This window comes from Drosophila mauritiana, unplaced genomic scaffold (genome assembly GCF_004382145.1).
Source record: "Drosophila mauritiana strain mau12 unplaced genomic scaffold, ASM438214v1 U_14, whole genome shotgun sequence".
Lineage (NCBI taxonomy): Eukaryota > Metazoa > Arthropoda > Insecta > Diptera > Drosophilidae > Drosophila > Drosophila mauritiana.
Genome location: NW_022881271.1, coordinates 1,385 through 24,713, shown reverse-complemented (window position 1 = coordinate 24,713; position 23,329 = coordinate 1,385). Strand labels below are relative to the sequence as shown.

The 23,329-nt window shown below is 38.0% G+C and overlaps 2 non-coding genes and 2 pseudogenes across 2 annotated transcripts; all 4 read left to right on the top strand.

Moving 5' to 3' along the window:
* The first annotated feature begins 421 nt into the window (after nucleotides 1-421).
* Nucleotides 422-600, top strand: LOC117149114. Its single transcript, XR_004460043.1, has one exon. It is a non-coding gene; the product is annotated as a 5.8S ribosomal RNA (ribosomal RNA).
* A 395-nt stretch (nucleotides 601-995) lies between these two features.
* On the top strand, nucleotides 996-8,968 carry LOC117149111 (annotated as a pseudogene).
* A 10,447-nt stretch (nucleotides 8,969-19,415) lies between these two features.
* Nucleotides 19,416-19,594, top strand: LOC117149105. Its single transcript, XR_004460038.1, has one exon. It is a non-coding gene; the product is annotated as a 5.8S ribosomal RNA (ribosomal RNA).
* Nucleotides 19,595-19,988: 394 nt separating this feature from the next.
* LOC117149112 lies at nucleotides 19,989-23,032 on the top strand (annotated as a pseudogene).
* Nucleotides 23,033-23,329: the final 297 nt, after the last annotated feature.

The following is a 23,329-nucleotide window of genomic DNA, read 5'->3' as shown; positions in this document are numbered from 1 at the left end:
AAACTGAACAAAATTTGAAAGTAGAAGTCGAATTAAAATTAAAATAATTTTGAATGTGGTATTCAAAATAAGTGTGTGTGTATATGGACCATAATATACACGCGTTGCGAATATGTATTGTTCATCTATGTTATGAGCATACGTTGGCTAATGCAACAACCTAAAATATACAATGTTTGTACCTGTCATCCATCAGGTTAATGTTTTATATAAATTTTGCAGTATGTGTCACCCAAAATAGCAAACCATAACCAGATTTTTATGATACATAATGCTTATATGAAACTAAGACATATCGCAACATTTATTTTTAGGTATAAAAATAAATTTATTGAAGGAATTGATATATGCCAGTAAAATGGTGTATTTTTAATTTCTTTCAATAAAAACAATATTGATATTATATAAAAATGAATTATAAAACTCTAAGCGGTGGATCACTCGGCTCATGGGTCGATGAAGAACGCAGCAAACTGTGCGTCATCGTGTGAACTGCAGGACACATGAACATCGACATTTTGAACGCATATCGCAGTCCATGCTGTTATGTACTTTAATTAATTTTATAGTGCTGCTTGGACTACATATGGTTGAGGGTTGTAAGACTATGCTAATTAAGTTGTTTATAAATTTTTTATAAGCATATGGTATATTATTGGATTAAATAATGATTTTATTCATAATATTAAAAAAGAAATGAAAAACATTATCTCACATTTGAATGTGAAAAACGAAGAGAAATATTTTCTTTTTCAATCAAATAATACTGAGAAATGTCTAGCATAAAAAATTGAAATATTTTTCATCTAGAATTGTCTCTTATTAATGATTCGGAAAAAGAAAAATCTTGGTTTTGTTATTATTCTTCGTTGGTTCGTTAAATGGATAAAAAATAACTTTGCTTACAAGAACTATTGGAACTATTTATAACGAATTTAATTGATTGTTTTATCATTTATATATAAAGAATTTATGGCAAAATATAGTTATATATACAACCTCAACTCATATGGGACTACCCCCTGAATTTAAGCATATTAATTAGGGGAGGAAAAGAAACTAACAAGGATTTTCTTAGTAGCGGCGAGCGAAAAGAAAACAGTTCAGCACTAAGTCACTTTGTCTATATGGCAAATGTGAGATGCAGTGTATGGAGCGTCAATATTCTAGTATGAGAAATTAATGATTTAAGTCCTTCTTAAATGAGGCCATTTACCCATAGAGGGTGCCAGGCCCGTATAACGTTAATGATTACTAGATGATGTTTCCAAAGAGTCGTGTTGCTTGATAGTGCAGCACTAAGTGGGTGGTAAACTCCATCTAAAACTAAATATAACCATGAGACCGATAGTAAACAAGTACCGTGAGGGAAAGTTGAAAAGAACTCTGAATAGAGAGTTAAACAGTACGTGAAACTGCTTAGAGGTTAAGCCCGATGAACCTGAATATCCGTTATGGAAAATTCATCATTAAAATTGTAATATTTAAATAATATTATTAAGAATAATGTGCATTTTTTCCATATAAGGACATTGTAATCTATTAGCATATCCCAAATTTATCATAAAATATAACTTATAGTTTATTCCAATTAAATTGCTTGCATTTTAACACAGAATAAATGTTATTAATTTGATAAAGTGCTGATAGATTTATATTATTACAGAGCGTTAATTTTTCGGAATTATATAATGGCATAATTATCATTGATTTTTGTGTTTATTATATGCTCTTGTATGATTAACAATGCGAAAGATTCAGGATACCTTCGGGACCCGTCTTGAAACACGGACCAAGGAGTCTAACATATGTGCAAGTTATTGGGATGTAAACCTAATAGCGTAATTAACTTGACTAATAATGGGATTAGTTTTTTAGCTATTTATAGCTAATTAACACAATCCCGGGGCGTTCTATATAGTTATGTATAATGTATATTTATATTATTTATGCCTCTAACTGGAACGTACCTTGAGCATATATGCTGTGACCCGAAAGATGGTGAACTATACTTGATCAGGTTGAAGTCAGGGGAAACCCTGATGGAAGACCGAAACAGTTCTGACGTGCAAATCGATTGTCAGAATTGAGTATAGGGGCGAAAGACCAATCGAACCATCTAGTAGCTGGTTCCTTCCGAAGTTTCCCTCAGGATAGCTGGTGCATTTTAATATTATATAAAATAATCTTATCTGGTAAAGCGAATGATTAGAGGCCTTAGGGTCGAAACGATCTTAACCTATTCTCAAACTTTAAATGGGTAAGAACCTTAACTTTCTTGATATGAAGTTCAAGGTTATGATATAATGTGCCCAGTGGGCCACTTTTGGTAAGCAGAACTGGCGCTGTGGGATGAACCAAACGTAATGTTACGGTGCCCAAATTAACAACTCATGCAGATACCATGAAAGGCGTTGGTTGCTTAAAACAGCAGGACGGTGATCATGGAAGTCGAAATCCGCTAAGGAGTGTGTAACAACTCACCTGCCGAAGCAACTAGCCCTTAAAATGGATGGCGCTTAAGTTGTATACCTATACATTACCGCTAAAGTAGATGATTTATATTACTTGTGATATAAATTTTGAAACTTTAGTGAGTAGGAAGGTACAATGGTATGCGTAGAAGTGTTTGGCGTAAGCCTGCATGGAGCTGCCATTGGTACAGATCTTGGTGGTAGTAGCAAATAATCGAATGAGACCTTGGAGGACTGAAGTGGAGAAGGGTTTCGTGTGAACAGTGGTTGATCACGAGTTAGTCGGTCCTAAGTTCAAGGCGAAAGCCGAAAATTTTCAAGTAAAACAAAAATGCCTAACTATATAAACAAAGCGAATATAATACACTTGAATAATTTTGAACGAAAGGGAATACGGTTCCAATTCCGTAACCTGTTGAGTATCCGTTTGTTATTAAATATGGGCCTCGTGCTCATCCTGGCAACAGGAACGACCATAAAGAAGCCGTCGAGAGATATCGGAAGAGTTTTCTTTTCTGTTTTATAGCCGTACTACCATGGAAGTCTTTCGCAGAGAGATATGGTAGATGGGCTAGAAGAGCATGACATATACTGTTGTGTCGATATTTTCTCCTCGGACCTTGAAAATTTATGGTGGGGACACGCAAACTTCTCAACAGGCCGTACCAATATCCGCAGCTGGTCTCCAAGGTGAAGAGTCTCTAGTCGATAGAATAATGTAGGTAAGGGAAGTCGGCAAATTAGATCCGTAACTTGGGGATAAGGATTGGCTCTGAAGATTGAGATAGTCGGGCTTGATTGGGAAACAATAACATGGTTTATGTGCTCGTTCTGGGTAAATAGAGTTTCTAGCATTTATGTTAGTTACTTGTTCCCCGGATAGTTTAGTTACGTAGCCAATTGTGGAACTTTCTTGCTAAAATTTTTAAGAATACTATTTGGGTTAAACCAATTAGTTCTTATCAATTATAACGATTATCAATTAACAATCAATTCAGAACTGGCACGGACTTGGGGAATCCGACTGTCTAATTAAAACAAAGCATTGTGATGGCCCTAGCGGGTGTTGACACAATGTGATTTCTGCCCAGTGCTCTGAATGTCAAAGTGAAGAAATTCAAGTAAGCGGTAACGGGAAATATCTCTTAAGTTAAGGTCTCTTAGGTTACTATCGATCAAAACCTCCTCGTGTGGTCCCGTAATGCTAAACTTGTTTAGCAGCTAATTGAGCGGCAAACTTTCCGATGGTTGGTTCCCAGAGAAATTTATTCATATTGGAACTACAAATAGAAATAACGAGCCTCGGATGAATTTACACAATCTGATGACGACCCGACCCTCCGTGGACATCTTCCGGAGGACCAATATGAACCAAACGCAGCGGCTACTCTATCTAGGGTTCCCTGCACAGTATGTGGCCGGTCCTTTAACAGCAAGAGAGGACTCGGTGTTCACATGCGATCTCGGCACCCAGACGAACTTGATGAAGAACGTCGACGTGTCGAGATAAAGGCAAGGTGGAGTGAGGAAGAGAAGTGGATGATGGCGAGAAAGGAGGTTGAGCTCACAGCAAATGGACATAAACACATAAACAAGCAACTAGCGGTGTATTTTGCAAACCGCAGCGTCGAAGCCATCAAAAAGCTAAGACAGAGGGGCGATTATAAGGAGAAAATAGAGCAGATAAGAGGGCAATCAGCTCGCGTCCCGGAAGTTGCTAATCTAACCATAAGGCGCCGCCCTAGTAGAAGTGAGCAAAACCACCAAGTAACAACATCAGAAACAACTCCAATCACTCCCTTCGAACAGTCGAACAGGGAAATTTTGCGGACACTGCGTGGGTATAGCCCCGTAGAATGCCATTCCAAATGGAGAGCCCAAGAGCTACAAACGATCATTGACAGGGCAGAGCTCGAGGGAAAGGAAACCACTCTCCAATGCTTATCGCTATATCTCCTAGGAATTTTTCCGGCACAGGGTGTACGACACACGCTGACGAGACCTCCTCGGAGACCTCGGAATAGGAGAGAAAGCAGAAGGCAGCAGTATGCTGTCACCCAGCGTAACTGGGATAAGCATAAAGGAAGATGCATTAAGTCCTTGCTAAATGGAACTGATGAGTCGGTAATGCCAAGCCAAGAAGTAATGGTTCCCTACTGGAGAGAAGTAATGACTCCCCAAGCTCTTGCAGTGGAGAAGTGATACAAATGGATCACTCGCTTGAGAGGGTTTGGTCTGCTATTACGGAGCATGACCTTAGGGCATCAAGAATCTCATTATCTTCATCTCCGGGGCCTGACGGGATAACTCCAAAAACAGCCAGGGAGGTGCCGTCAGGTATTATGCTACGAATAATGAACCTAATTCTATGGTGCGGCAATCTACCACACTCTATCCGACTGGCCAGAACTGTCTTCATCCCGAAGACGGTGACGGCGAAGCGACCGCAAGACTTTCGTCCAATATCGGTGCCTTCAGTCCTGGTAAGACAGCTAAATGCAATATTGGCAACCCGGTTGAACTCATCAATCAATTGGGACCCGCGCCAGCGGGGCTTCTTACCTACCGACGGATGTGCCGATAATGCGACGATAGTTGACTTAGTCTTGAGGCATAGCCATAAGCACTTTAGATCTTGCTACATCGCAAATTTAGATGTAAGCAAGGCATTCGATTCTCTATCGCATGCATCTATATATGACACCTTACGTGCTTATGGTGCGCCAAAGGGCTTCGTTGACTACGTACAGAATACGTACGAGGGTGGCGGTACCAGTCTCAATGGGGACGGTTGGAGTTCAGAGGAATTCGTCCCTGCTAGAGGAGTGAAGCAGGGTGACCCTTTGTCTCCTATTCTATTTAACTTGGTAATGGACAGGTTACTTAGAAACCTACCCAGCGAAATTGGTGCCAGAGTCGGAAATGCCATTACTAACGCGGCCGCGTTTGCAGATGATTTGGTACTATTTGCTGAAACTCGAATGGGACTTCAAGTATTGTTGGACAGAACGTTGGATTTTCTATCTCTCGTCGGCCTCAAACTTAATGCCGACAAATGTTTTACCGTTGGCATTAAGGGCCAGCCGAAACAGAAGTGTACCGTGCTAGAGGCACAGAGCTTTTACGTAGGCTCAAGAGAGATTCCATCATTGAAGCGAACGGACGAGTGGAAGTACTTAGGCATCAACTTCACTGCAACTGGGAGGGTTCGATGCAATCCGGCCGAGGACATTGGTCCAAAGCTACAAAGATTGACAAAGGCCCCCCTCAAACCACAACAGAGGATGTTCGCCCTAAGGACTGTCCTTATCCCACAGCTCTATCACAAGTTAGCCCTTGGGAGTGTGGGGATAGGCGTCCTACGAAAAACTGACAAACTAATACGATACTATGTGCGAAGATGGCTAAATCTTCCGCTGGATGTGCCGATAGCATTCATTCACGCACCCCCAAAAAGTGGAGGTCTCGGAATTCCATCACTTAGATGGGTAGCTCCAATGTTAAGGCTAAGACGTTTGAGTAACATTAAATGGCCTCACCTCACGCAAAACGAGGTAGCCAGCTCTTTCCTCGAAGCCGAAAAACAACGGGCCCGAGATAGATTATTTGCAGGACAAAATGAATTGTTATCGCGTCCGGCAATAGAAAAATATTGGGCGAACAAATTGTACCTCTCAGTTGATGGCAGCGGACTCCGTGAAGCGGGCCATTGGGGACCGCAACACGGGTGGGTTAATCAACCCACGCGTTTACTAACAGGAAAGGAATATATAGACGGTATTCGTCTGCGGATAAATGCCCTACCCACGAAGTCTCGTACTACAAGGGGAAGGCACGAATTGGAACGACAGTGTCGTGCAGGACGTGACGCTCCCGAAACAACAAACCATATAATGCAAAAATGTTACCGATCGCATGGGAGGCGCGTAGCTAGACACAACTGCGTAGTAAATCGAATCAAGCGGGGACTTGAGGAGAGAGGCTGCGCGGTCATTGTTGAACCAAGTCTGCAGTGCGAATCCGGCCTTAATAAACCGGACCTGGTGGCACTACGACAAAATCACATTGATGTGATCGACATACAAATTGTGACAGACGGACACTCTATGGATGATGCGCACCAGCGCAAAATCAATAGATACGACAGACCGGACATACGAACTGAATTGCGTCGCAGATTCGAAGCCGCAGGTGACATTGAATTCCATTCTGCCACCCTGAACTGGAGGGGGATCTGGAGTGGTCAATCCGTTAAAAGATTGATAGCGAAGGGTCTCCTCAGCAAATATGATAGTCATATCATTAGCGTCCAGGTTATGAGAGGCAGTCTCGGTTGTTTTAAACAGTTCATGTACCTGAGCGGGTTTTCCCGAGATTGGACTTAGCTAAAACGTTTGGTTCAAAACATTTGCTTGCTGTCTTGGCATAACATCAATAAAGGCATAAACATCGCAAATAATGGTAATATATAAATGGCTATGAGGATGGTTTTAGTACGTAGGCGTTGCGGAACTTCGGTTCAGCAATGAATCGTGCATGCTAGGAAACTGAAGTGTTGACAGACCTAGTATCTTTCGATAGATTTCCATACCTCCGCGATCAAAAAAAAAAAAAAAAATAGCCAAATGCCTCGTCATCTAATTAGTGACGCGCATGAATGGATTAACGAGATTCCTACTGTCCCTATCTACTTCGCCGTGTGGTTAGCGGGCGAGAATACTTCCACAGTCCGCTATTGCTTGTCGTAAGAGGCGACTAATATAGCCATAGGTCCCTCTAACCCTGCTTGTCGGAGCAAAAGGAGGAGGCCCACCGAGCCTTTCTTTCGGTACCACGGGTTGTGCAGCTATCCAAGACTGCACATTGAGGTAGGCCCCTGGTGGGAGTATCGTGGTGGCTGTGGTTGGTACCCATATCGCGGGTAGAGCCTTCGTGTTCGACGTTTGAGTTACGGTGCTAGTTGCGCAAAACTCGGGTGCTGTGACCCAGAGATCAGTAGAGATTTTAGGTAGATCTCGCTCCTCAGCAAGGGGGAGTGCTTGCCCGGCAAGCAAGTACTCGAATTGCTACCGGGGTGGTCGCTATGTACATAGCTATAGCTTCTAGTCCGGGACGCTTGTCTGGCGTATCCAGACACATACACCATGTTGATACATGCACCACTTGTGGGTGTTCAGGGTGTCGTGGTTGTAATCCCTTCAGTGTGGAACACGCCACGTTAAACAAGTTCGGAGAGATCTGAAAAGTCGTCGTGTCCCTATCTACTATCTAGCGAAACCACAGCCAAGGGAACGGGCTTGGAATAATTAGCGGGGAAAGAAGACCCTTTTGAGCTTGACTCTAATCTGGCAGTGTAAGGAGACATAAGAGGTGTAGAATAAGTGGGAGATATTAGACCTCGGTTTGGTATCGTCAATGAAATACCACTACTCTTATTGTTTCCTTACTTACTTGATTAAATGGAACGTATATCATTTCCTAGCCATTATACGGATATATTTATTATATCTTATGGTATTGGGTTTTGATGCAAGCTTCTTGATCAAAGTATCACGAGTTTGTTATATAATCGCAAACAAATTCTTTAATAAAACGATGCATTTATGTATTTTTGATTTGAAAATTTGGTATAACTCCAATTACTCAGGTATGATCCAATTCAAGGACATTGCCAGGTAGGGAGTTTGACTGGGGCGGTAACGGAGGTGTCCCAAGGCCAGCTCAGTGCGGACAGAAACCACACATAGAGCAAAAGGGCAAATGCTGACTTGATCTCGGTGTTCAGTACACACAGGGACAGCAAAAGCTCGGCCTATCGATCCTTTTGGTTTAAAGAGTTTTTAACAAGAGGTGTCAGAAAAGTTACCATAGGGATAACTGGCTTGTGGCGGCCAAGCGTTCATAGCGACGTCGCTTTTTGATCCTTCGATGTCGGCTCTTCCTATCATTGTGAAGCAAAATTCACCAAGCGTTGGATTGTTCACCCATGCAAGGGAACGTGAGCTGGGTTTAGACCGTCGTGAGACAGGTTAGTTTTACCCTACTAATGACAAAACGTTGTTGCGACAGCATTCCTGCGTAGTACGAGAGGAACCGCAGGTAGGGACCAATGGCACAATACTTGTTCGAGCGAACAGTGGTATGACGCTACATCCGTTGGATTATGCCTGAACGCCTCTAAGGTCGTATCCGTGCTGGACTGCAATGATAAATAAGGGGCAATTTGCATTGTATGGCTTCTAAACCATTTAAAGTTTATAATTTATTTTATAAACGACAATGGATGTGATGCCAATGTAATTTGTAACATAGTAAATTAGGAGGATCTTCGATCACCTGATGCCGCGCTAGTTACATATAAAAGCATTATTTAATACAATGACAAAGCCTAGAATCAATTGTAAACGACTTTTGTAACAGGCAAGGTGTTGTAAGTGGTTGAGCAGCTGCCATACTGCGATCCACTGAAGCTTATCCTTTGCTTGATGATTCGATAAATAAATGATTTTTCCTGTAGCCAAACAAACACCTCGTCATCAATTTAGTGACGCATATGATATTGTCCCTATCATATAATTTTTGATATAAAGACTTTAAAGAATTATATCAAGTTGCCAAATACCTCGTCATCAATTTAGTGACGCATATGATATTGTCCCTATCATATAATTTTTGATATAAAGACTTTAAAGAATTCTATCACGTTGCCAAATACCTCGTCATCAATTTAGTGACGCATATGATATTGTCCCTATCATATAATTAATATAAAGACTTTAATGAATTGTGTCAAGTTGCCAAACACCTCGTCATCAATTTAGTGACGCATATGATATTGTCCCTATCATATAATTAATATAAAGACTTTAATGAATTGTGTCAAGTTGCCAAACACCTCGTCATCAATTTAGTGACGCATATGATATTGTCCCTATCATATAATTTTTGATATAAAAACTTTAAAGAATTGTATCAAGTTGCCAAATACCTCGTCATCGATTTAGTGACGCATATGATATTGTCCCTATCATATAATTAATATAAAGACTTTAATGAATTGTGTCAAGTTGCCAAACACCTCGTCATCAATTTAGTGACGCATATGATATTGTCCCTATCATATAATTTTTGATATAAAGACTTTAAAGAATTCTATCACGTTGCCAAATACCTCGTCATCAATTTAGTGACGCATATGATATTGTCTCTATCATATAATTAATATAAAGACTTTAATGAATTGTGTCAAGTTGCCAAACACCTCGTCATCAATTTAGTGACGCATATGATATTGTCTCTATCATATAATTTTTGATATAAAGACTTTAAAGAATTCTATCAAGTTGCCAAATACCTCGTCATCAATTTAGTGACGCATATGATATTGTCCCTATCATATAATTAATATAAAGACTTTAATGATTTGTGTCACGTTGCCAAACACCTCGTCATCAATTTAGTGACGCATATGATATTGTCCCTATCATATAATTAATATAAAGACTTTTTAAAGAATTGTATCAAGTTGCCAAACGAGTAAATTAAATAATATACATATGAAAATGATTAATTATTATATGTATAAGGGAAAAAATGCTGAAATATTCCCATATTATCTTAGTATTATAGAGGAAAGACCGTTGCCGACCTCTGATATTGTTCAAAACTTATGTATTTATATGATTTTGGCAATTATATGAGTAAATTAAATAATATACATATAAAATGATTAATTATTATATGTATAAATGTATAAGGGAAAAAATGCTGAAATATTCCCATATTATCTTAGTATTATAGAGGAAAGACCGTTGCTGACCTCTGATATTGTTCAAAACTTATGTATTTATATGATTTTGGCAATTATATGAGTAAATTAAATAATATACATATGAAAATGATTAATTATTATATGTATAGGGGTAAAAATGATGAAATATTCCCACATTATCATAGTATTATAGAGGAAAGACCGTTGCTGACCTCTGATATTGTTCAAAACTTATGTATTTATATGATTTTGGCAATTATATGAGTAAATTAAATAATATACATATGAAAATGATTAATTATTATATGTATAAATGTATAAGGGAAAAAATGCTGAAAATATTCCCATATTATCTTAGTATTATAGAGGAAAGACCGTTGCCGACCTCTCATATTGTTCAAAACTTATGTATTCATATGATTTTGGCAATTATATGAGTAAATTAAATAATATACATATGAAAATTATTAATTATTATATGTATAGGGGAAAAAATGCTGAAATATTCCCACATTCTCTTAGTATTATAGAGAAAAGCCATTATAGTGAGAGGGTATAGTAGTGTAAACGACCGGAATTACGACAGAGGGTTCAAAAACTACTATAGGTAGGCAGTGGTTGCCGACCTCTCATATTGTTCAAAACTTATGTATTCATATGATTTTGGCAATTATATGAGTAAATTAAATAATATACATATGAAAATGATTAATTATTATATGTATAAGGGAAAAAATGCTGAAAATATCCCACATTCTCTTAGTATAATAGAGAAAAGCCTTATAGTGAGAGGGTATAGTAGTGTAAACGACCGGAATTACGACAGAGGGTTCAAAAACTACTATAGGTAGGCAGTGGTTGCCGACCTCTCATATTGTTCAAAACTTATGTATTCATATGATTTTGGCAATAATATGAGTAAATTAAATAATATACTATGAAAATTATTAATTATTATATGTATAAGGGAAAAAATGCTGAAAATATCCCACATTCTCTTAGTATTATAGAGAAAAGCCATTATAGTGAGAGGGTATAGTAGTGTAAACGACCGGAATTACGAAAAACATTATTCTGGTTGATCCTGCCAGTAGTTATATGCTTGTCTCAAAGATTAAGCCATGCATGTCTAAGTACACACGAATTAAAAGTGAAACCGCAAAAGGCTCATTATATCAGTTATGGTTCCTTAGATCGTTAACAGTTACTTGGATAACTGTGGCAATTCTAGAGCTAATACATGCAATTAAAACATGAACCTTATGGGACATGTGCTTTTATTAGGCTAAAACCAAGCGATCGCAAGATCGTTATATTGGTTGAACTCTAGATAACATGCAGATCGTATGGTCTTGTACCGACGACAGATCTTTCAAATGTCTGCCCTATCAACTTTTGATGGTAGTATCTAGGACTACCATGGTTGCAACGGGTAACGGGGAATCAGGGTTCGATTCCGGAGAGGGAGCCTGAGAAACGGCTACCACATCTAAGGAAGGCAGCAGGCGCGTAAATTACCCACTCCCAGCTCGGGGAGGTAGTGACGAAAAATAACAATACAGGACTCATATCCGAGGCCCTGTAATTGGAATGTTAAATCCTTTAACAAGGACCAATTGGAGGGCAAGTCTGGTGCCAGCAGCCGCGGTAATTCCAGCTCCAATAGCGTATATTAAAGTTGTTGCGGTTAAAACGTTCGTAGTTGAACTTGTGCTTCATACGGGTAGTACAACTTACAATTGTGGTTGGTACTATACCTTTATGTATGTAAGCGTATTACCGGTGGAGTTCTTATATGTGATTAAATACTTGTATTTTTTCATATGTTCCTCCTATTTAAAAACCTGCACTAGTGTAGTAGGCTGCTCCTTCTACCCTCTTCCTTTACTCTTATCCATACATATCTAATTATACATAGTCAATCTAGTCATAAGCTTATACATACATACAAATATTATAGAGAAACTTATCGATTGATCGACTCGCCACTCTGCAGAGAGCGCGGCAGTCAGTCGCTGTTGAACCAAGCTAGGGGACAGATCGGAAAATAAAAGAGAGAATTGTAAGAGTTCGGATGTTAACTTCTGTAAACGGCGGCTAAAAACTCAGAAGTGGGATTAATAATCCAAAATGGACGATAAAATCATCCTGAACGACTTTTCGCTGACAACTCTAAAAGATTGGCTACGTATTCTGGGCCAAAATACGGAAGGCACAAAAGCCGAATTAATCGCGAGGCTGCAAGACATCCCAACGGCAGTTCGGGGGATTGTCCACCGGAGCACCCCCAGAAAAACGCTCCACCAAGAAACGACAATTTTTCTTCACTGGATTTCCAGAATTGTGAAATTAACACCGATCACGTAAGTGTGAAGGCGATGAACAGAAAAGAATCAACCGAAACTGGCAGTGAGAGGGAGACAAACATGTTCGAGCTACAGCAACTACGCGCAGAGCTAGCAGAAGCGAAGGCAATGCTTAACGGAACACGATCGAGCTTGCAGTTCCAAGAACAACAACAACCAGAGCAAAGCAAGGCTACAGTTAGTTCCGTTATCCAGACGGCGCAGTTTACGCAGGCTGGCGCCACAAAAGAGAACACAACATTTCACTCGCCGCAGCGATCCAATGAGAGAGCGGAGAGCCAGCGTTTTCCAGTTGATGTTCTCGCTCTCGCCAAAGAGACGATAACCGATTACGATGGGAAAACTTGCGCGCGTGCCTGGATAACAGTGGTCAAAAATATCGCACGCACTTTCAACATCGATGACAACCATTTACGCATCTAACTCATCACTAAACTTAAAGGAAACGCGCAAGTCTGGTTACATGCGCACCCTGCTCGATTGATCGAACCAATTGACAATTTGCTTGATCAATTGTCATTGACTTTTGGCGAGCAATCATCCAAGGCTGAGATCCGGCGAAAATTCGAGAGTCGCAAGTGGAAAACCGAGGAGAATTTCTGCAGTTATTACGATGAGAAGATGGCTCTCTCAAACGGGATAAACATCGATGACGACGAACTACCGGACCAGGTGATAGAGGGCATACCGCTGCAAAATTTCCGTACCCAAGCACGGATTCAATGCTTCTCTACTCCATCGGAGATGCTACGCGCATTTTCGAACATCCGTTTGCCAGCTCGGAGGGAGCCACCTGTACAGCCAACCGACTACAAAGATGCCATACGATGCGCAAACTGTAATTCAAGAGGACACAAAGCTGACATCTGCAAGAAGCCCAAACGTGAACCAGGTTCGTGTTACGCCTGTGGACAATTTGGACACCTGGTGGCACAATGTCCCACAAGGAAGAGCGTTTCAACTAATAATTATGTAAGATGGTTTAAAATTAATTTTTTTGAAAATGCTTATAAGCCTATAATTTCAGAATGCCGCATAGACTCTGGCAGTCCTATATCTATCATTAAAAAGTCACTTATTAACGAGACAATGAAGTTAGCCCCAGTTAATACTTCCTATTTTGGTTTAAACAACTGTATTCTCAAAACACATGGACAAACAACATGTTATGTATTGAAAGGATCAATAAAAATATATTTTCGTTTAATCATTGTTTGCGACCAGTCTATGAGGTATAATGTTATTCTCGGCAGAGATTTTTTAACTGCATGCAATTTAAATTTAGACCCGTACACCTTGGGAATGATTGCGTTGAGAAAACCCATAGAAATAAACAAAAGATCAATGTATACTGAAAATGATAGTCCTGAGAAATCGTTAGAAAATGAAATTATTAGTTCACAATCGTCAGAAAATGAAATAGTTAGTCCAAAATCGTTAAAAAATGCAACTATTAGTCCGAAATCGTTAGAAAATAAAATCGTTAATCAACAGCATAAAGAAACTGGTCCAATATCGTTAAGAGATGAAATAGTTAGTCAACAAAAGAATATCAGTAAATCAAAATTATCAGAAGATGAAATTGTTAACACTTCAAAAGAAATCGTTAGTTTCAAATTGCCAAAAGATAAAAACGTTTACGAACAATTAAATGACAACTTTGATAAGGAAGTACTAAGAATATGTCATGTAACTGAAAGTGAGTTAGAATACAAAATAGGAGAAAATGTTAGAAATAGGTTACAACTAGAATTCGATAGGTTGTTTAGAAATTTTTATATAAATGCAAAAAGGCCAAATGAACCGACAGTTAGAAGTGAAATACAATTGTGTTTGGAAAACCCGAAACCGTTTAGCTGTTCTCCTAGGAGGTTTTCATACACAGAAAAAGACAGGTTACAAAAACTATTAGACGAATATTTGGAAAACGGATTTATACGACCAAGCGACTCGGAATATGCATCGCCCATTGTTTTAGTGAAAAAGAAAACTGGAGACTTACGTATGTGCGTCGACTTTAGAAAACTTAATAAAATGACAATGAAAGACAACTATCCTCTACCTCTTATAGATGACTTGTTAGATAGAATGAATGAGAAAACTGTTTTCACCAAACTCGATCTTAAAAACGGTTTTTTCCACGTGCATGTTAAAAAAGAATCAATAAAATACACCTCTTTCGTTACACCATTAGGCCAATACGAGTGGCTGCGAATGCCATTTGGCCTCAAAAACGCCCCGTCTGTGTTCCAAAGATTTGTTAACAAAATTTTTGCTGATATGATCAGAGAAAACAAAGTAGTAGTATATATGGACGACATTCTATTGGCAACCGAAAATATAAGCGAACACTTAGAAACGTTGAAAGAAATTTTTAAAAGATTAGTTGAAAATAAACTTGAATTAAGAATAGACAAATGTGAGTTTATGCAATCGAGTATAAAATATCTTGGGTTCATAATAAATAAAGACGGCATAATGCCCAATGACAAAGGAATCGAGGCAATAAAAAATTTCCCAATACCTAACAATGTTCATACAGTACAAAGTTTTTTGGGATTATGCTCATATTTTCGACGGTTCATAAAAGATTTTTCTAGACTAGCTAAACCACTGCACGACATTATTAAAAAAGATAAACCGTTCAAATTTGGTAGTGAAGAAATGATTTGTTTTAATATGTTAAAAGATAAATTAATACAGTCACCGGTCTTAGCTATATACAACCATAAACACGAAACAGAATTGCATTGTGATGCAAGTTCTTCTGGATTCGGTGCTGTACTTATGCAAAAGAAGGAGGACCAGAAATGGCACCCAGTTTCATTCTTTTCAAGACGGACAACAGATATTGAATCAAAATACCACAGTTTCGAGTTAGAAACTTTAGCCATCGTTTATTCGTTACGTAGATTTAGAGTTTATCTTCATTGGAGGACATTTAAAATAGTCACCGACTGCAACTCATTAATTTTGACCCTAAACAAAAAAGAGCTAAACCCTAGGATAGCCAGGTGGGCTTTAGAATTCCAAGGTTATGATTTTGAAATTGTGCATAGGGCAGGTAGCCGCATGCAACATGTTGACGCACTGAGTAGGTGTACAAATATTATGGTAATACAAACAAACAGTTTCGAAGATAATCTAGTTATATGTCAAGGGAAAGATACAAAATTAAGAGAAATCAGGCAATTGTTAGAAAACACTGAAAATAAATTGTATGAGATGAGAAATGGTATAGTTTACAAAAAGACAAATGAAAATAGATTGCTGTTCTACGTTCCGATAGAAATGGAAGAACAAGTGTTATACAAGTATCACAACGAACTTGGACACGTAGGAAGAGACAAAATGATAGAAGCTATAATGAAAAACTATTGGTTTCCAAATTTAAAACAGAAGTGTAGCACACATATCAGCAACTGTTTAAAATGTATTTCATTCAGTCCCAAAACAGGAAAAACAGAAGGATTTCTACACAACATACCTAAGGGAAACAAACCTTTTGAAATCATCCATATTGACCATTATGGTCCAGTAGACTTGGGTAGACCGAAGAAACATATTCTAGTGATAGTAGATGCATTCACAAAGTTTGTCAGACTATACGCAACAAAAACTACGAACACAAAAGAAGTCATACAATCGTTAAACGACTACTTCAGAGCATACAGTAGGCCTAAGTGTATCATATCAGATAGAGGAGCATGTTTCACGTCTGGCGATTTTGACTTATTTTTGAAAGAATGCAATGTTAAACACATAAAAATTGCAACAGGATCGCCACAAGCCAACGGTCAAGTTGAACGTATAAACCGAAGTCTTGGTCCAATGATTAGCAAGTTAATTGAACCCGATCAAGGTCTACACTGGGACTTAGTCTTAGAAAAGGTCGAATATACCCTGAACAATACACAACACCGCAGCATTAAACAGTATCCTAGCATAATGTTATTTGGTTTACAACAAAAAGGACAAATTATGGATGAGTTAAAAGAAAAAATTGAGGAAATTGAAGAAACGATTGAAGAAAGAGATTTAGAAAGTATTAGAAATAAAGGCGAGGCAAGTCAGAAAATAGCACAAGCATACAATAAAGAATATGTTGACAAAAAACGAAAACGACCAGGAGTGTTCACAAAAGGCGACTACGTCATGGTTAAAAATTTTGACTCAACAACAGGCATAGCTAAGAAGTTAATACCAAAGCATAAAGGACCTTATGTCATAAGCAAAGTTCTCAAAAATGATCGCTTCCTTCTGGAAGATGTTGATGGATTTCAAATTTCTCGCAATCCTTACCGGGGTGTATGGAGCATACAGAATATAAAACACTGGCAAAGAAAAATTAAGAGTCTACAAAATAGAAATTACAATTTAAGAAACTCTGTACAAAATATAAAGTATAATTTAAGAAACTCTGTACGAAATAGAAAGTATAATTTAAGAAACTCTGTACGAAATAGAAAGTATAATTTAAGAAGCAATTGTAAAACAAAGAAAACAAACAAGAAGAAAAGAAAACCAAAAAATGTTTAAGACCGTTTAAAAGTATCTCTACTAAGAAGAATAAAATGAGAAACAGGACCCTTAGCTTTAAGAAACGTTAATTGTCATAAAATCCTACGATCGGGAGATCTAGTTGTCAGGACGGCCGAGTTGTAGTAGGCTGCTCCTTCTACCCTCTTCCTTTACTTTTATCCATACATATCTAATTATACATAGTCAATCTAGTCATAAGCTTATACATACATACAAATATTATAGAGAAACTTATCGATTGATCGACTCGCCACTCTGCAGAGAGCGCGGCAGTCAGTCGCTGTTGAACCAAGCTAGGGGACAGATCGGAAAATAAAAGAGAGAATTGTAAGAGTTCGGATTTTAACTTCTGTAAACGGCGGCTAAACTAGTGCTCTTAAACGAGTGTTATTGTGGGCCGGTACTATTACTTTGAACAAATTAGAGTGCTTAAAGCAGGCTTCAAATGCCTGAATATTCTGTGCATGGGATAATGAAATAAGACCTCTGTTCTGCTTTCATTGGTTTTCAGATCAAGAGGTAATGATTAATAAAAGCAGTTTGGGGGCATTAGTATTACGACGCGAGAGGTGAAATTCTTGGACCGTCGTAAGACTAACTTAAGCGAAAGCATTTGCCAAAGATGTTTTCATTAATCAAGAACGAAAGTTAGAGGTTCGAAGGCGATCAGATACCGCCCTAGTTCTAACCATAAACGATGCCAGCTAGCAATTGGGTGTAGCTACTTTTATGGCTCTCTCAGTCGCTTCCCGGGAAACCAAAGCTTTTGGGCTCCGGGGGAAGTATGGTTGCAAAGCTGAAACTTAAAGGAATTGACGGAAGGGCACCACCAGGAGTGGAGCCTGCGGCTTAATTTGACTCAACACGGGAAAACTTATCAGGTCCGAACATAAGTGTGTAAGACAGATTGATAGCTCTTTCTCGAATCTATGGGTGGTGGTGCATGGCCGTTCTTAGTTCGTGGAGTGATTTGTCTGGTTAATTCCGATAACGAACGAGACTCAAATATATTAAATAGATATCTTCAGGATTATGGTGCTGAAGCTTATGTAGCCTTCATTCATGGTGGCAGTAAAATGTTTATTGTGTTTGAATGTGTTTATGTAAGTGGAGCCGTACCTGTTGGTTTGTCCCATTATAAGGACACTAGCTTCTTAAATGGACAAATTGCGTCTAGCAATAATGAGATTGAGCAATAACAGGTCTGTGATGCCCTTAGATGTCCTGGGCTGCACGCGCGCTACAATGAAAGTATCAACGTGTATTTCCTAGACCGAGAGGTCCGGGTAAACCGCTGAACCACTTTCATGCTTGGGATTGTGAACTGAAACTGTTCACATGAACTTGGAATTCCCAGTAAGTGTGAGTCATTAACTCGCATTGATTACGTCCCTGCCCTTTGTACACACCGCCCGTCGCTACTACCGATTGAATTATTTAGTGAGGTCTCCGGACGTGATCACTGTGACGCCTTGCGTGTTACGGTTGTTTCGCAAAAGTTGACCGAACTTGATTATTTAGAGGAAGTAAAAGTCGTAACAAGGTTTCCGTAGGTGAACCTGCGGAAGGATCATTATTGTATAATATCCTTATCGTTAATAAACATTTGTTATAATACAAATAAATACAATTTACCAAAATAAAAATATTACAAAATGATTCCACGGAATCAAAAGTTAAAGTCAAAATAAAATGAAGATGGCTTTTATTTTATATGTGGGGCTTGGCAACCTCATAAAAAGACTTTAACATTATTAATGTTGTTGTGCGTATTTGTGGCAGTACCTACTACAACAATGGCGTTTCCTATAAAAACAAATTCTCGAAAATGGAAATCGAAGAAACTGAACAAAATTTGAAAGTAGAAGTCGAATTAAAATTAAAATAATTTTGAATGTGGTATTCAAAATAAGTGTGTGTGTATATGGACCATAATATACACGCGTTGCGAATATGTATTGTTCATCTATTTTATGAGCATACGTTGGCTAATGCAACAACCTAAAATATACAATGTTTGTACCTGTCATCCATCAGGTTAATGTTTTATATAAATTTTGCAGTATGTGTCACCCAAAATAGCAAACCATAACCAGATTTTTATGATACATAATGCTTATATGAAACTAAGACATATCGCAACATTTATTTTTAGGTATAAAAATAAATTTATTGAAGGAATTGATATATGCCAGTAAAATGGTGTATTTTTAATTTCTTTCAATAAAAACAATATTGATATTATATAAAAATGAATTATAAAACTCTAAGCGGTGGATCACTCGGCTCATGGGTCGATGAAGAACGCAGCAAACTGTGCGTCATCGTGTGAACTGCAGGACACATGAACATCGACATTTTGAACGCATATCGCAGTCCATGCTGTTATGTACTTTAATTAATTTTATAGTGCTGCTTGGACTACATATGGTTGAGGGTTGTAAGACTATGCTAATTAAGTTGTTTATAAATTTTTATAAGCATATGGTATATTATTGGATTAAATAATGATTTTATTCATAATATTAAAAAAGAAATGAAAAACATTATCTCACATTTGAATGTGAAAAACGAAGAGAAATATTTTCTTTTTCAATCAAATAATACTGAGAAATGTCTAGCATAAAAAATTGAAATATTTTTCATCTAGAATTGTCTCTTATTAATGATTCGGAAAAAGAAAAATCTTGGTTTTGTTATTATTCTTCGTTGGTTCGTTAAATGGATAAAAAATAACTTTGCTTACAAGAACTATTGGAACTATTTATAACGAATTTAATTGATTGTTTTATCATTTATATATAAAGAATTTATGGCAAAATATAGTTATATATACAACCTCAACTCATATGGGACTACCCCCTGAATTTAAGCATATTAATTAGGGGAGGAAAAGAAACTAACAAGGATTTTCTTAGTAGCGGCGAGCGAAAAGAAAACAGTTCAGCACTAAGTCACTTTGTCTATATGGCAAATGTGAGATGCAGTGTATGGAGCGTCAATATTCTAGTATGAGAAATTAATGATTTAAGTCCTTCTTAAATGAGGCCATTTACCCATAGAGGGTGCCAGGCCCGTATAACGTTAATGATTACTAGATGATGTTTCCAAAGAGTCGTGTTGCTTGATAGTGCAGCACTAAGTGGGTGGTAAACTCCATCTAAAACTAAATATAACCATGAGACCGATAGTAAACAAGTACCGTGAGGGAAAGTTGAAAAGAACTCTGAATAGAGAGTTAAACAGTACGTGAAACTGCTTAGAGGTTAAGCCCGATGAACCTGAATATCCGTTATGGAAAATTCATCATTAAAATTGTAATATTTAAATAATATTATTAAGAATAATGTGCATTTTTTCCATATAAGGACATTGTAATCTATTAGCATATCCCAAATTTATCATAAAATATAACTTATAGTTTATTCCAATTAAATTGCTTGCATTTTAACACAGAATAAATGTTATTAATTTGATAAAGTGCTGATAGATTTATATTATTACAGAGCGTTAATTTTTCGGAATTATATAATGGCATAATTATCATTGATTTTTGTGTTTATTATATGCTCTTGTATGATTAACAATGCGAAAGATTCAGGATACCTTCGGGACCCGTCTTGAAACACGGACCAAGGAGTCTAACATATGTGCAAGTTATTGGGATGTAAACCTAATAGCGTAATTAACTTGACTAATAATGGGATTAGTTTTTTAGCTATTTATAGCTAATTAACACAATCCCGGGGCGTTCTATATAGTTATGTATAATGTATATTTATATTATTTATGCCTCTAACTGGAACGTACCTTGAGCATATATGCTGTGACCCGAAAGATGGTGAACTATACTTGATCAGGTTGAAGTCAGGGGAAACCCTGATGGAAGACCGAAACAGTTCTGACGTGCAAATCGATTGTCAGAATTGAGTATAGGGGCGAAAGACCAATCGAACCATCTAGTAGCTGGTTCCTTCCGAAGTTTCCCTCAGGATAGCTGGTGCATTTTAATATTATATAAAATAATCTTATCTGGTAAAGCGAATGATTAGAGGCCTTAGGGTCGAAACGATCTTAACCTATTCTCAAACTTTAAATGGGTAAGAACCTTAACTTTCTTGATATGAAGTTCAAGGTTATGATATAATGTGCCCAGTGGGCCACTTTTGGTAAGCAGAACTGGCGCTGTGGGATGAACCAAACGTAATGTTACGGTGCCCAAATTAATAACTCATGCAGATACCATGAAAGGCGTTGGTTGCTTAAAACAGCAGGACGGTGATCATGGAAGTCGAAATCCGCTAAGGAGTGTGTAACAACTCACCTGCCGAAGCAACTAGCCCTTAAAATGGATGGCGCTTAAGTTGTATACCTATACATTACCGCTAAAGTAGATGATTTATATTACTTGTGATATAAATTTTGAAACTTTAGTGAGTAGGAAGGTACAATGGTATGCGTAGAAGTGTTTGGCGTAAGCCTGCATGGAGCTGCCATTGGTACAGATCTTGGTGGTAGTAGCAAATAATCGAATGAGACCTTGGAGGACTGAAGTGGAGAAGGGTTTCGTGTGAACAGTGGTTGATCACGAGTTAGTCGGTCCTAAGTTCAAGGCGAAAGCCGAAAATTTTCAAGTAAAACAAAAATGCCTAACTATATAAACAAAGCGAATATAATACACTTGAATAATTTTGAACGAAAGGGAATACGGTTCCAATTCCGTAACCTGTTGAGTATCCGTTTGTTATTAAATATGGCCTCGTGCTCATCCTGGCAACAGGAACGACCATAAAGAAGCCGTCGAGAGATATCGGAAGAGTTTTCTTTTCTGTTTTATAGCCGTACTACCATGGAAGTCTTTCGCAGAGAGCTTACTTACTTGATTAAATGGAACGTGTATCATTTCCTAGCCATTATACGGATATATTTATTATATCTTATGGTATTGGGTTTTGATGCAAGCTTCTTGATCAAAGTATCACGAGTTTGTTATATAATCGCAAACAAATTCTTTAATAAAACGATGCATTTATGTATTTTTGATTTGAAAATTTGGTATAACTCCAATTACTCAGGTATGATCCAATTCAAGGGCATTGCCAGGTAGGGAGTTTGACTGGGGCGGTACATCTCTCAAATAATAACGGAGGTGTCCCAAGGCCAGCTCAGTGCGGACAGAAACCACACATAGAGCAAAAGGGCAAATGCTGACTTGATCTCGGTGTTCAGTACACACAGGGACAGCAAAAGCTCGGCCTATCGATCCTTTTGGTTTAAAGAGTTTTTAACAAGAGGTGTCAGAAAAGTTACCATAGGGATAACTGGCTTGTGGCGGCCAAGCGTTCATAGCGACGTCGCTTTTTGATCCTTCGATGTCGGCTCACCCATGCAAGGGAACGTGAGCTGGGTTTAGACCGTCGTGAGACAGGTTAGTTTTACCCTACTAATGACAAAACGTTGTTGCGACAGCATTCCTGCGTAGTACGAGAGGAACCGCAGGTACGGACAATGGCACAATACTTGTTCGAGCGAACAGTGGTATGACGCTACGTCCGTTGGATTATGCCTGAACGCCTCTAAGGTCGTATCCGTGCTGGACTGCAATGATAAATAAGGGGCAATTTGCATTGTATGGCTTCTAAACCATTTAAAGTTTATAATTTATTTTATAAACGACAATGGATGTGATGCCAATGTAATTTGTAACATAGTAAATTAGGAGGATCTTCGATCACCTGATGCCGCGCTAGTTACATATAAAAGCATTATTTAATACAATGACAAAGCCTAGAATCAATTGTAAACGATGTAAAATGTAAGTGGTTGAGCAGCTGCCATACTGCGATCCACTGAAGCTTATCCTTTGCTTGATGATTCGATAAATAAATGATTTTTCCTGTAGCCAAACAAACACCTCGTCATCAATTTAGTGACGCATATGATATTGTCCCTATCATATAATTTTTGATATAAAGACTTTAAAGAATTATATCAAGTTGCCAAATACCTCGTCATCAATTTAGTGACGCATATGATATTGTCCTATCGTATAATTTTTGATATAAAGACTTTAAAGAATTCTATCACGTTGCCAATACCTCGTCATCAATTTAGTTTTTTTTTTTTTTTTGTATCTGTTTTATTTATTTAAAATCTGTCCTAATGAACAATAATTA